Raw genomic sequence first — 16,090 nt, forward strand, 5'->3', positions numbered from 1 at the left:
ATTTTATGACTCTATTGGATGTTGTGTACCCTCCACAGGTCCAGGAACACTGGGATGATTTTCCACTCTGGGTCATGGGAAATCGTGATGTCTTCTGTCTCAGAAGGGTGATAACCTAACCCTTTGTGTGATTAGTTCCTGCATGAAGCAACGAACAAAGCTCTCAGTGTCTGGCTTTTACATTTCCAGATACCGCTCAGCATTGTGCCATAATGCTCAAACAATAGTGCCCATCAAGGGCAAAGCACTCTGCCCCCTAGACACACTGCAGAAGTCTGGAATGCACTTACTAGTGCAAAGCAAAACCAAAGAACTGAACAGGTAAAACTGAGTAAGTGGGGGTGTTTTCATTTGTTTGTTGGTTGGTTTTCGTTCTTGTTTTTTTTTCTAATTTTTAACTAAAAAAAGAGTAATTGAGATGGACTTTCTGGGAGCTTCAGTGTCAGGCTCTGTGACAAAAGTTGCCAGTGTCCTGTTTAGGTCTCATACAATAGTTCTCCATTTCTGTATGAGGGTGCCACAAAGTAATGGACAGAAAGCCAGCAGACCTACCTTCCATCTCTTTCCCTCCCACTCCGATTACCCTCTCTATTGACATCTGAAGTGTATCCTCAAAAACATACCTGGAGAGAAGTATACCATCTCCATTGACTCTCTTCACCACTCCACTGACTCTTACTAGGTTGACTTAATTACAGAAGTGATTATTCTCCGTCTTTAATGAATAACTCAGGATTTAGAATATTGCTAACTTTCCAGAACACTGTCTCATACAAGCCATGCTGGAGGCTTACATTCCATGATCTGTTGAAACCCAATTGCAATGGGGCCATCATTTCTACCGTAGCACCAAAGAGTTCTTCATGTCCCCACGATATTCACAATGCTAAATTCAGTGGCCATTCCCAAGTCTCATCTGAGTCATACTACAACATTGACGATCGAAATGCTCCACGTTTACAAACTGCTGTCTTAGCCCTCTTCTCACTACCTCACAATACCCCACTTTGGCTCTTTTTGCTCCCTTCTAAGTTTGGTAAGACTTGTGAAAGGCTCTCTAGCTCGACACAGTCTCTTCTTTTGTACATTGGCCCTTATTGTGGACTAAATTGTGTTCTGCCTAAAATTTATGTGTTGAAGCCTCTACCCACCCCTGTGACAGTGTAGTCTTCAGAGGGATAATTAGTGTAGATATCTAAGGTCATGCCAATAGAGTTCCTGTAATGAACTTCGCACCCTTAGAAGAAGAAGAAACTAAAATATGGATGTAATGGCACAGCCCTGTAATCTCAGCATTTGAAAGGCAAAGTCAGGATTCCTGCAAGTGTGAGGCTAGTCAGAGTTAATTAATGGTATTCTGTCTCAAGGGGGAAAATCCTTTCAAACACTGCTTTGAACCAGTCTTTCCCATTTTATAAACAATTCCATTTCTCCTCTCCTCTTTGATTCATCATTTTTCCCTACCATTTACACCTAATTTACAGCAGAACGCATCCAGAATATTTATTTTTTAGTAATGTCACAGTTATGTGAATTCAGCATCTCATTCACTTGAATGACTGCAGGAACCTCCTAGTCACTCTCCCTGGGCCTCGACACATAGTAACAAGTAACTAAAATGTCACATGGCACCCTTTCTCTCCTCAAGACGCCACACGACTCCTCTAGCCTTCAAATTGAAGTCACAGTTCCCGCCATGACTTACAAAGATCTGGGAGTCACCAGCCTGTACCACCTCACTGACTTCATCTCCACCATCTGCCCAGTCCTCTGTGCCCACTTTCTGCTCCTAGCACACTCGAGCAATCACTGTACCCGCTGTCTTTGTGTGTACTGTAGCGGTGCAGGAATGTTCCTTCTCTCAGATAATACCTAGTTTTCTATTTTTTATGTTGCTGTTCAACTTCAAAGTTCATGTCATCTGAGGCATTCCCTCACTACCCTGTGTAGAACGCCCCTCCTCTCTGCCTAGCACAGTACTATTCTCATTGCCCTGATTAGGTTTTTTTTTCACACTATGTATCAGAACCTGGCATTCCAAATGGTGTATTTATTTGTTTTTAACCACCTTTCCCCACCACACTATAAACATAGTTAGAACAGGGGTCTATTCTGATTTATTCTCCCCTATAGCCTCTGTCTAGAGCAACGTATAATAGGTGCTCAATGAATATTTTATCTATGTATCATTATAACTATACAAAAGATTAATACATAAAAAGGCCTGTGATATGGTTGATTTACCTCAATGAAATGTCCCAGAATAAACCATTTACCCCCTATAAAATCAAACATGGAAGGTTGAACAAAAGGACAGAATCAGACTCTTAACACTGGCATTTTTTTCATGTTACACATGTGTACACATCTCACGTAAAAGCCCCAGCTGAAATCACTAAATTTAAAATTTCGAAACAAAGACCTCACCCTTCAGCCTGTGTGAATGTTGAATTCTTCCCTCTACAAATCCACTGTGGTCATTGTTTATCATTTCAGACAAACCATCTGGCTGGGGTCTTAGGTTTCTGTCCCTCTCTAGACTTACTTCTCTATCATCTTAGACCATGTGATCTTGAATAGTTGCACCAAAAAAAGTTTCATGCCCCAAATGGGCCTCAAGACTTTTCTCAGCCCATGCTATGATAAAAGCCCAGCTAAGTCAAGGATGTCTTTAAGTTCCCATCTGTTCTCCAATAACCTCTGTATTGCTAAGTCCACTGGCCAGCCCATCGTCTTCATTGTACTTCTACTGTAATGGTGATTGTGTGAAAACCCAAAAGGTTAGCAATAAATGCAAAAGAAGTCCTGCAAACTCAGGAAGTGACCGTAGTCAGACTTCTGGAGAGTTACCAGAAACTCTCCAGGGGGTATGTTACAAAAGCCACAATACGTATGTCACAGCACAAGGACATGCATGCCCACCAATGGAGTATCTAACATACCTGCCCTCCCAGCTCAGGAGTCCTCAGACTGCAGGGGTAAGAAAATAGTTTCACTTTTCCTAAAACTTGCTTTCTGGGCCTTCACTATATAACCCTGCCATTCATTGTCTCTTATTCTAGAATATTCCTAAATAACAAGACAAGTAATTAATTGGTTTTTCTTTATGGTGCTTTTGAGGTCATTGATATTAAGCTGCTGTGCTGTCTTCTCGTGTGAGTTGATCTAACTCAGAGTTACTGACATAATTAATAATCCAGCTGGATTATTATTGAGCTGACAATTTGGAGGATCTAGCAGCACGGACATTTCTATATTTGCGGCCACGTGCTGTACTGAGGGGTATAGGACTTTCTTGATGCAACAGTTTCCCACAGTTTTAAAAACATGTCTGTTGGCCCCTGATAGTAAGCTCATCACGGAATGTCGACAGACAAAGCAGAGAGAGGAGATGCTGTGGCTGGGGTGGGACGCTCCAGTTCTTCTTACTTTGGGGACAGAATTTGGAAGGCATTGGTGTGATCATTGTGAGAGCAGACTCAAGAGCCAAACTCTGTTCAAAATTCAATTCTGGTTGACCCTCGGAAAATGTCTTTTGCTTCCAAACTCCAGCTTTGTCACCTCTGAAATGCAGCCAAGAATTCCAGGTGGTTCTGAGGACCAAGTGAGATAACATGAACAGTGATTTTCCTTGTGCCTGTGCTCAAGAATCTCTGGGAAATGGCAGGGGTGAGGGGTTGGAGTTTGATCTGCTGGCACTTCCACCTGAGTCTGAAACTGTCCTGGGGGAAGGATAGATGCAATGTAATGCCCCAGGCAGCAAAGCCTGGTGCTAGTGACTAACCACATCCCTGAGGGTAGTAGAACAATCACTTTTTTGTGAGCAGAGTGAAGTCCCTCCCTGCTGTGACTAACCATGACTAACACAGAGAAGGGAATTGGCCACCCTCATATAAGACACTATTGGGAAATTGACCATGATTTCTTACAGAAATTTCACCATAGATAACGTCTGATCCTTGTAGCTGCTATAATATTTCACAAGCTGGAAGAAGTTTACTCATTTTCAGGAAACAAAGGGCAACCATAAGATACACTAAATGCAAAATTTCTAGAAATTAGTTTTGAATTCCTAAAGTAAAATTCATTTCTTAATGGTGTGGTAACGACCTTTTGTTAAGGCAGGTTGTGTTCTTGAACACATTGGCATGGGCAGAAATGTAGATCTTGATAAATGATGGTGAGCCGGATGTGAACTGAAAAATGCATGTCAATTACAGGAAAAAAAAGTCCATATTGGAATTGTTTTGAAATTATCTCTCTCAAAGCACTGCGAAGCTTTTCCCTGAGGCCTATCAGAAATGTCACTGATAGTTGTTAAGTATGTAGCAACGTCTTAAAAGTGGCTTCAATACGGTTCCTTCTTTCTTAGAAACCCCCACCTTTTGTAACCTATTGCTCCATACGGTCCCCAAAGCAATGATCTTGCAAAAAACGTGACTTGTGCTGAAAGTGGTGTGTGCTGTAAGATACAAAAGGAGGAACAAACCGACCCAGGCCGAAAAGCCGCTGGGTTTCTTCCCTGATGTTTTCTATGTCTGCGCTCTCCTTAGAACTGTGTGGGACTGACAGGTCCCAGACCTGGCCATGTTGCACAGCTCTTGGCAGGATGCTGAGCAAGTGAAAGCCCCTGAGTTGTATGTGAAATGATTCTGAGGCTTCTTTTACTTCTCCAAACTTTCCTTGGCCCCCCTGATGACCAGTGTCACTCATAGCACGGTGACAAAGATGCAACAAAGTCACGTGACCTCAGGTACTATTGGTGTGATTCTTTTTTTATTTACTTATTTAACGCTCATGCTTTATGTTTGCTTATTCTTTTGACAGTGCCAAGGTTCAAGTCCAGGACCTTATGCATGTAAGCAAGTTCTCTGCCACTGAAGAATTACCTCTAGCCCTACAGATGTGATTCTTGTCACAGGATCTTGGACATCTCAATATTAAGAGCTATGAATCCAGAGCCGTGGTTTCTACCTATTCTTGGAAGCATTCTCCTGCCCAGAGAGAAAGGAGGTTTCCCCAGAACCACAGCATCCCCACTCCTCTTATCTTGTATTGTGGGTCACTCAGACATGCTCTCTAATAAAGCTGCTAGGAACACACAAATCCTTTTGATTTCTTTATTCTGCTGCCTGTCTCCAGAGAGCTGCCGCCCTGAGTGTGTCTGCTTTTGGAAAGTGCCAATAATCTACGACTGAATCCGCAGTCTCCTCCCCACTGTTAGCCATGCCACAGGCCCACCTGAGTACTTTCCAGCGGGCTGAATGGCATCACCATGCTGGGGGTTGCCCTAGTTATAAACTGCTACAACCAAGCATTATACCTACTTTCATTTCTTACCATGTAGCACTTAATTCAATTCTCCCTTCCCCCTCCTCCCCCACCCCGTTCTTTCTTTCTCTTTCTCCCCGCCCTCCTTTCTCTAACATTCCTGCTGTGATGTCTACATCACCACCATCACCAGCACGAACGCCCCATAACCGTGTTGGTGGGCAGAGAGAACTGACTGTTGCACAGGGAAACTCCATGGCCGACCACACAGATGCCGTGTGACAACCACACTACACAGGTTGATGCGATGGCCCCCAGCGACTCTTCATCTCCCTTTGCCACGTTCCCAGCCCTTGTTTGAAATTTAACAGCTATGCTCCTTGTGACATCTCCACTCCATTAAGAAGTCTAACCTTGAATTATCACACAAGGGCTGTCATAACACGATGCTGCCTCGTGGCAGTGGCACTTTTCCTACTTTCTATTCTCCCCTTTAGTGACGACACTCCTCTCAAGCTCCCCAACTTCGCATGTGTGACTGGTAAGTTCTCTCTCTCCATTTCTCTCTGTCTCTGTCTGTCTCTCTCTGTGTCTCTCTTTCTCTTCCTCTCCCTCTCTGTCTCTCTCTGTCTTTATCTGTCTCTCTCCCTCTTTCTCTCTCTCTCTCCATCTCTTTCTGTCTCTCTGTCTCTCTCTACCCCTTCCTCTCTCTCCATCTCTGTCTCCCTGTCTTTGTCTTTCTCTCTTCTCTCTTCCACTCTCTCCCTCTCCCTTTGTCTCTGTCTCTCTGTCTTTGTCTGTCTCTCTCTGTCTGTCTGTCTCTCTCTCTCTTCTCCCTCTCTCCCCCTCTCCCTCTCTGTCTCTATCTCTGTCTCTCTGTCTCTCTCTTCTCCCTCTCTCCCTCTCTGTGTCTGTCTCTGTCTCTGTCTCTCTCTCTCTCTCTCTCTCTCTCTCTCTCTCTCTCTCTCTCTCTCTCTCTCTCTCTCTGTGTGTGTGTGTGTGTGTGTGTGTGTGTGTCCGCCCCTCATTTCTCTCTGACCCTGAGCCCATTATGTCGATTCTTCTGCCTTCATCTCCTTGTACAGTACAGTGGCTTCACAGTCCTGCCCTGCTCGCTGGCTGACGCCCATTCATCCAACAAGTATCTCCGATGAAGTGTCCGGGTCCCCAGGAAGCTTCCCTTGACTTTTCCCATCTTAAGTAGGTATTTCTCTTAAGTGTGCTCTCAAAACTGTATTGTGTCAGCCATCACACTCACTCTGCTACAGCCACACGCTCACTTCTCTAATTATCTCCTTCTTTCAGCTCATGAATTCAAGCAGCCTCAGCCTTCCTTTTCCTGTGTGCCATCCTGCACATGAGCAAATCTTCCTGAATAAATGAATTAACCTCTCATGGAAATAAAACTAAGGGAGCATTTAAAGAAAGATAGATCAGTATATACACGCTACTGTAAGAGTTGGTGAAGGAGAAGCAGCAGGCTCCCTCCAGAACCAGATCCACATGACTTAGGCCTATGGCAAGAAGATTTTCAGTGGCTTCGTGGGGCTGGAAACCAAAGTGGAGTTCATTGAAACTGGTTGTGACATGAGAATGTGTAGGAACCAAAGGTGAGCAAACTCACTGAAAAGTTGTTCCATGATTAAAAAAAGAAGATATTGTTGGTACAAAAAGTGGAGAGACATATATACAAATACACACATGAAAGATTTTTTAAAAGTCACTTCTGGCAAAAAAAAAAAAATCAAAACTCTCCCTAGGATGAACCAAAAGGAGACAATAAAAATGGGGGAGGGAGAAAGCACAATTGGGTAAATGTATACACTCACATTTTGAATCACAAGCTTTGACAAAAGTCTACTGAGAGAAATAGAAATTCCCGAAGGCACTAGAAAGGGAGTGCACAGTGCTACTTGGCTGTGCATTGTGTAGTGTTAGTGTCTTTCTTGGTAGGCATTGTTGCTGTGTTGTGTAGTGTTAGTATCTTTGTTGGTAGACATTGTTGCTGTGTTGTATAGTGTTAGTGTCTTTGTTGGTAGACATTGTTGCTGTGTTGTATAGTGTTAGTGTCTTTGTTGGTAGACATTGTTGCTGTGTTGTATAGTGTTAGTGTCTTTGTTGGTAGGCATTGTTGCTGTGTTGTGTAGTGTTAGTGTCTTTGTTGGTAGACATTGTTGCTGTGTTGTGTAGTGTTAGTGTCTTTCTTGGTAGACACTGTTGCTGTGTTGGAACTACAATGTAAAGGAAAATGGAACAGAGATGTGGGAAATCTTTGGCCTTAATTTATTAATTTTTTTTCAGAAAAGTCTAGTGACTCGTGCAATAAACAAGCATATATTCACCTCCCACTTAAAGTACTACCATGCACACTTGAAGACCTGGTGGATCCTGAAGCAAAAAGTATTTTTCTCCTGAAAAATAAATCTCCCTCCAAGGTGCACTTCATTTCTTGCATGAAAAATGTTTCTGCTGTAGAAAGTCATAACTAACTTGTTGAAGTTTACACAGCAACATTTCCAGTAAACAGAGCAGAGTGCGGCGTTTCAAGGAGGCTGTGTGAGGGCTGCGAGGATGAAAGCCATGGAAGACTAGCAGATGTGCCCCCAGGCCCTCCTCATTGTCATCAATCATAAGCCTGTCCTGTTCCCGTGCTTCTCAAGCAGTAGGTCTCAGACCCCTGAGGGTAGCAGAATTTATTGTGAGGGGGTCTGTAAATCCACATACACATTCAGTCTAGGCAGACTAAATAAATAATATGTCATGAGCATACATTACTATTTTTAACATGGCTATAGAAGAGGTGATGGGAAAGCACAGTTTTGTTCACTTGGCTGAAGTAACAGCCGTGCTTGGCCCTCGGGTCTTCTCAATCTACAAATATTGAAAGCGCCATTGGTACATCCTCATAGTCAAAAACAGTTGAGTGAGTATTGCCATTTGCAGAAAGGCTCTATGAAGGTATTTTTGTGGGGGGGTGTCATAACGTGGAAGTCAGAGAACAGCTTGTGGGAGTCGGTTCTTCCCCTTATGTTCTGGGGTCTAATTCAGATCGCCAAGCTTCGTAACAAGAGCCTTTGCTAGTGAGTCATCTCAACAGGCTTTGGTGTGTGTGTGGGCACAGGTTCTTAGATGAAGTTGTACTTCTCATCCTCCTGCATCTGCCTTCCTGTGCTAGAATTACACCTGTGCTAACTACCATGCCTGGTTTCTTTGGTCCTGGTGGTCATAAGAAGGGCTGCATGCATGCTCGGCAAGCGCTCTAACTACTGAAGACATCCTGAACGCATTACACTGAGTTTTTAAAGCTTTTCATGCATTATTAAAATTCTGTAAAACGGTATAACATGCTCAAGAAAGAAGCTTGTTTTATTCAATGGTTATTCCTGTAGACTGCTTTTGTGCTAAAGCCAGTGTTAGTCCACACTGAAAACATCAGCATGGCTTGGAAATGAAACCTAGCATCCAGAACAAAATTTGAAATCTGACAGGAAGGGTTTCTCTTTTGAATATTGATAGTATTCACTAAGGCAGGAAAAGGGGAAAATCCTGCCTTCCTTCTACTTGCTTTCTGCCTGGAGGGATCATCCTTTGTATTTTATTCCTTTTCCTCTATGTCATGGTGTCTCAGGGACTACTCATGTAAGAGGGTAAAGATTACTTTTGGAACGCAGGCAGGGTCGTCTCAAGTGCCTTACTCAATTCAGGTCAGACGTCACTGCTATCATTTTAAAAGCCAGTGGGTGTAAAACTCGCTGTTCCTTTCTATCTGTGAGATAATCCTGGCTCTCCCTCTCTCCCTGATGCTATTGCCAAAAAGAATGAATCCCACACCTACCTCACTCACAGTGATCTCTGAAACAAGAGGAGTGGGTGTTTCTTACAGCTAACTGAAAATATTTCCCTTCAAAGACTGTAAATAGCACAAATGCCTACTCCAATTGATGGATAATCCTCACAATACTTTTTTTCCAATACAGTATTTTAGAGACAGCATCACAATTAGGATAAGTGGGCTGAAGTAACTAACCAATGTTCCAATCCTGGATCTCCTTGCTTAACTCTCAATTCTCAAACTAGCCTCTTGACCTCTTTCTGGAAGCCAGCTTCCTTGAAAACATATTTTGATTATCCAAATTTTCCATCTAAGTAACAGACAGGGGCTGATGCTGCAGAGGCAGTGGAGTGATGCAAAAAAAACCTCTCCCCAGAAGACATTTCCTTAAGATTTCTTAAGTCCATATACCACCATTGTCAAGAGATTGACAGACAGGAGGCCCCTTCTGTATTCAAGACCACCTGATTTCCTTACTTGCAATCACTTCCAGTGTACCTCAATATATTTATAAAACAAGCAGCACCATTTTTCTTTGTAGTTGTATCTTATTAATTATCATCTAAATTGTTAATCTTTTTTATTTATTTCAGACAATATATATATATATATTTGAAAATATATATATATATACTTGAAAATATCTTTATATCTCAGATACATGGTTTTTAATGAAATGGGAGTGCTACTTGTTACATACCAAATATGCTTTGCGTTTTAACTTTACTTAGAATGTAGAGACAGAACTCTTGTATCTTCTTGGCTGAGACTACCTAGTAAAACTTGATCCTGTAAACACATAGAAAATGGTGTTGCTGTCTATTCACACTGCCACCGTGAAAAAAAGACTGAATTGAGTTAAAATAGGAGATTTATGAGTCAGAAAGAACAGCGATAAAAGGCAGACTCTACTAAGAAATGTCATGACAGACATTTTCATGTCACATTCAAAATACGAAATAAACACTTGTCATAGAAAAATATTCTATGATTATGACATTTATGAAAAATATGACTTAAAACATATATGCTTATAACTCTGTTTAGTTTAGTACTTGAGACATTATTAACACTTCACCTTTCATTATCTTCCTAAGTTCTATCCCAAATTCATACAAAGGAAATGCAAGAGGTATGATGTCCCTGTCCAGTGTCTGAGTATCTCAGGGTATCTTCTACTGTAGCTGAAAAAGACTGATAGACAAATGTCGACATTGGCTTAAAAATAAAAATACTTTATAGTAAAAATAGTGGCAAGGTAGAAGTGGTCTCTGGTATGAAGGATTAGTTAAGAGTAACGGCTGCTCTTCCGGAGGATCCAGGTTCAATTCAAACACCCTAGTAGTAACGAAGAACCATTCCAGTTTCAAAAGATCCAGTGCCTTCTTTGAGCCTCCACAGGCATAGCGTGTATGTAGACATACATAAGGGCAAAACATGCATATAAATAAGATGAAATGAACCTTTAGAAGTGGTCTATTGTATGGATTCATTCAGTTGTGTGTTTGAACAAAATAGAAAGCAGGGGTGTCCATCATTTCAGAACATGGACTTACACTTGGTTTGCTCCTGCTGGTCATTTTATACATGATACTTGAGGGCACTGTAAGGGTAACTGGCTTACCACAATTAAAACCATAGCATGTGGGGGAAGTTTTAGTCATACTACATGATTCCCGAGTCTCATCTTTGCTAAGGGATCAAGAAGATTCAAGACAAATTCCTTCAGACATAAATTGAAGCATATAGTTACAGGATTTTTTATAGTTCTTGTGACTATGAAAATGTTATTTTCTGGGCTGGAGAGATGGCTCAGAGATTAAGAGCACCAACTGTTCTTCCAGAGGCCCTGAGTTCAATTCCCAGCACCCACATGGTGACTCACAACCATCTGTAGTGAGATGGGGCACCCTCTTCTGTATACATAATAAATAAATAAATCAAAAAAAAAAGAAAATGTTATTTTCTAAAATAATTTGAGAATTCTACTTTGATTCTGTGGTTTAAGGGAATCAGTAATAAATAATAAGATAAAAATGATGTGTGTGGAAATGTGGCAAATAAAGTAAGGGAAATTCCAGGGGCATTTTTTCACAAATCAGTTGGCCTAAGCTTTTCATCATTTTTGACTTTTAATTTCTCATTAGAAATAGTCTTTAATAACGCATTCATTGTACGTCAATGACTTGTCCATATTTCTCTTCTGGAAGCTGAGCAAACCACTTCTAGTGATTATTCTACTTGGAGCTGTCTGTCTGCTGAACTGCCTTTGTTTCCCTCTGACTGTGATTTGAGGCTGAATATTCACCAACAGGAAGTAGCACTGGTGTGGATCCCAACTTGGCAAAATTATTGGGCTCCACCCCAACAAGTCACCAAGTTGTTTGAGTTTAGTCAGAACACTAATTCGTCACTCCATAAAACTAAAAGTGGCTCTCCATTCCACAGTAACCTGTTCATTGACCATAGAGAAAGTGAGATCTGTGAATAAATTCATTGATGATAAAGCAAAACTTTCTCAGATGTCGAAAAAGATCTGAGGCTGTTCCGTTTTTTCAGTCTCCTTGAATAACGGGGGAAGGCAAGGAAAGAAATGTTGGGACAAAAAGAGAGAGGGACACCTTCACTCTTTAAAATTGTGCTGTGAATATATAAAATAAAGTAGCAGAGAGAAAAGATCATGCAGGCCAATCCAGGGCTGTTGAATATAAGGCCTGGCTGTATTGATTTCCCCAACATGCCACCTCTCCCAGTCATAGACTCTCCTCAGCACTGGGTAGAAACTTCTGGTGCCACTTAGCTTCATTTTAGAGATAGATGTCAAGTAATGCAAGCAAGGTCTATTAGAGAAATGCAATGTGGTGATGAAAAAGGGCACCGTCTCTGCAGGTGGAAGAAGCGAGGTGTTAGGACATCTTGAGTGTGTAGATGACCATGTTAGTTAACAAATGATGAAGACTGAGAACGTAATTGCAAAGCCACCATAAAAGGCCATGAATCACAGCCAATCAAGACTTCAAACGGATATACATCTACGTGATTTCCATAGGGATACAGTCAGGTTGTTTCCATGTAGTGAAGAGAAGACAACAACATGTCACTTTTAGACATTCCTTATATCCTGCCCTGTTTCAGTCCTAAATATGGAAATCTGTGAAGAAACAACTTTTTCTGATTGGGCATTAATCTTGAGAGAAGAGGTAGTTAATTGTGACTCAGTCTTTTGTGAGACATACTGTTTTCTGAGTAATGCTCCAAATATTTGGATCTCAGTAATGGCTTTCTTTTCTGGGAAGAATTTTACTTTTCTAGAGAGCCAGAAAAATCCCTCCTCGTTAGCCATCAGAACAACCTCCCGGAAAGCTGCTTTTTGTATCTCCTGCTGTTGAGAGTCTGAACTCCTGGGTAACTTACCAGCCATTTTGAACCCAAACTTAGGAAACTGCTATTGGTTTTCTGTCCTCATGGATCTTTTCCAGCTGTTGAAAACAAAAGCATGAAATGTTCTGAGCCAGGAGAACTTGTATTTTTTTAAGAAAAAAAATCAGATTCCCATGTAAAGATAGATGCACTGATAATGTCAGCATCAACCCTGTGCTGTGCAGATGTCAGGGTATGGATACCATCTGCTATTAGTGGAAATGAAATATGACACGGAGGTTTTGGCAGTATACACCAAAATCCTCAAAACATATACGTTTTTCCGTTCACGATGACAGACTGGCCATATACATTGACCTCCCATTTCTTCCAAGAACCCATTAAACTAAAAGAATAGATATATAGAATACCCCTTGTATCTATGTCTTTCAGAACACAGTAAGAAAAATCAAGTCAAATAGTTTTAGCAGAAAATATTCAGTATATAACCACCATTTACCAAAGAATGGGGTGATGTAAAAAGTCATAAAAGTAAGCAACATCAGATGCTATTAGCAACACTGTGGCTGGAGGGGCCCAGGGACAAGATCTTGTTAGCAGATCCCCGAATCAAGGACTGCCAGGCAGGAATTGGAACCACAAGTTAAGGGCTATGTAGGTTCAGAGGGTACTTACTGAGTTGAATGAAATAAAAGAAGTGTTGGCGACTGTAGAGAGGCTGCCCAAGGCATCCTCGGGTGGAGACACGCTTGCCTTCTCTGCTTTCCCCTATTCCCAATATCTCTCCGGTGCTTCTTAATGGTTGAACCTGGATGAAGGCTGCCTGGCAATGGGTAGCAAAGTATCACTGTCTGGGGTCGGTTCCCTGTGACTGAAAAAAGTGAGGCTTAGGGGACAGAGAACAAGAGCAGAAATGAAAATGCCCAGCACACTAGGAGAGACAAGGCCTGTGCATTCCTGAAGGCTACATTTCTATTCATGCCTGGAACATAAGTGTAGAAAAGAGCATTTGACATGAAAAGAGTGAGGAGTCCACAGCCCGCAAGAGAGATCAATGGAGAAAGAGGGCAGCGGGCCTGCCTTTGGTACCCCAGAGAACTCTGGGTACAAAATCAGCTGGCAAAAGTTAGGCAGAAGGTAAAATATGAAACTAAGAACAGTTACTTGAGGCTGAATATGACGGTTCCAGCCAGTCAGTCCCTCTTCGCCAACATGGACACAAGGCACAGAGAGGCAGCATTTTGTCCCAGGGAAGACATCTGAGAAATTTTTTCTGAAGAAGCCAAACAAATCAGAAAAGTAAAACTTCTAAAAGGTACGCAAGAGGGAAACGGTCATCTCTGGATTGTTTATGAACCATTAACCTAACAGGCAGCTCCCATCGCTCACCCTGAAGAACTTACTAGTCAATGTTGTCTGACCCATCCTAGGAAGACATTCCATAGATACAGGAGAAACTTTGTAGGAAAGCTATCCTATTAACACAACAAAGCAGAAACCCATGTTCATCTCTTCAAGAGTCCTCCTTAGTAAGAGACGGAAGTCATTCGCACTTGACGAAAATGGTTGAAAGTAAAAGGGAAGCTCCAAAGCTTTGAAAACGGAAAAGTCACCTTAGAGGAAGCTGAACGAGCTGAGGAAATAAAAACAAACATTTAAAACATTCGTAAAAGCATCCTGAAAGCCGGGCGGTTGTGGCACATGCCTTTAATCCCAGCACTCGGGAGGCAGAGCCAGAAGGATCTCTGTGAGTTCCAGGCCAGCCTGGGCTACAGAGTGAATTCCAGGAAAGGCACAAAGCTACACAGAGAAACCCTGTCTTGAAAAAAGAAAGAAAGAAAGAAAAACATCCTGAAAATACATCCAACCAAAGAAACAGAGCAATGAGAAACTGAGATTTAATTATGACTGCCAAATTTAAAAACATCAAACAGAGGCCAGAAAATAATTTAAATCCACCAAAAATTAAAACTACAAATGAAAAGGATGGTAAGATAAGGAACAAACTGAGCAGGCCAACATCCAACTAATAAAAACCATGAAAAGAAGGAAAGAGAGAAAAACATGCTCACATTGTGCAAACAAGTAATAAAAAGATGTGTACTGGAGCTAAAGGAAGATGAAAAGCCTCGGCTCAAATCGTCCCACCCAAGGCCAAATCTAGTGATCGAACAAAATTCGTATCTAACCACTGTGACATTTCTGAACAGACTGAGCAGGTTGTATTCATGTATTTAGGAATATATACATCTGTGTTTGTGACACAATTAAGGAAAAGGGGCATTGTATTTGAAAGAGAGTAAGGATGTGTATGTGGGAAGGTTTGGAGGCAGGGAAGGGAAGGGTGAAATAATGCAATTATAATCTCCAAAAATAAATAATCAAAAATGCTAACAAGAAGATGCCAAGTTAGAGAGGAAAAAAACTTCAGACTAATAAAGTTAGTGTTCCTGGTAAAATTATTCCCTATCTAGAGAGCTAAAAGCATAGTGTCAAGGACATGGGCCCGAGTACTTGAATCACCTCGAGTGAAACCACTTCGGGGTACTTCCGTTGCGGACACTATAAACTAGTGAAAGGATGTCCAAGGGTGGTAGACATATGGAACATCCAGTTCTAGAATGTCCAAGGGGCAGTAGACATATGGAGCATTCAATTCTAGAATGACCAAGGGGTGATAGACATATGCAACATCCAGTTCTAGAATGTCCAAGGGACAGTAGACATATGGATCATCCAGTTCTAGAATGTCCAAGAGGCAGTAGACATATGGAGCATTCAATTCTAGAATGTCCAAGGGGTGACAGAGATATGGAACATCCAATTCTAGACTGTCCAAGGGGCAGTAGACATATGGAGCATCCAAATCTAGAATGTCCAAGGGGCGGTAGCCATATGGAGCAACCAATTCTAGAGTGGTTTGGACAATCAGACCCAAAATACAGGCTCCAGGGATAAATCTGAGTTCCCAGTACCATGTGAAAACTTGGTTATGGTGGCATGTGTTTGTAATCCTAGTGCTTAGGGGTGGAGACAGATCCCTGGAGCTCACTGGCCAACCGGTTGTGGCAAATAGATGGACCCCAGGCTTATAGAAACACCCTTTCGTGAACAAAATCAACGTTGAGAACAATGGAGGAAGTCACTCAGCATATACCTCTGGCCTTCACTTGTATCTGCACTTTGACCTCCCAATCTTGCTTTCCATTAGTCTTTTAAAAACAGAAACAAACGAGTGTTGTTGAGGCCCAGGGAAACTGGAACATTTTTGCATAGCTGGTGAAGATGTACAACGGTGTGAACCATTACGGAAAATGACATTGTGGTTTTTTCAAGTTAAAAGTAGCACGAGGATCGCCCAATGACAGAGAAATGGAATGAGATCTACATGAACAGCCTGGACATGAGTTGGGGTAGTGAAGGGCGAGGGTCGAGGGAAAGAGAGCTTGGGGGAGGGGGAGATCCCAGCTGGATCAACAACAGAGAGGGAGAACAAGGGATAGGAGACCATGGTAAATGAAGACCACATGAGAATAGGAAGAAGCAAAGTGCTAGAGAGGCCCACAGAAATCCACAAAGATACCCCCACAACAGACTGCTGGCAAT

Source organism: Peromyscus californicus, unplaced genomic scaffold (genome assembly GCF_007827085.1).
Source record: "Peromyscus californicus insignis strain IS unplaced genomic scaffold, ASM782708v3 Scaffold_18__1_contigs__length_77618521, whole genome shotgun sequence".
Classification (NCBI taxonomy): domain Eukaryota; kingdom Metazoa; phylum Chordata; class Mammalia; order Rodentia; family Cricetidae; genus Peromyscus; species Peromyscus californicus.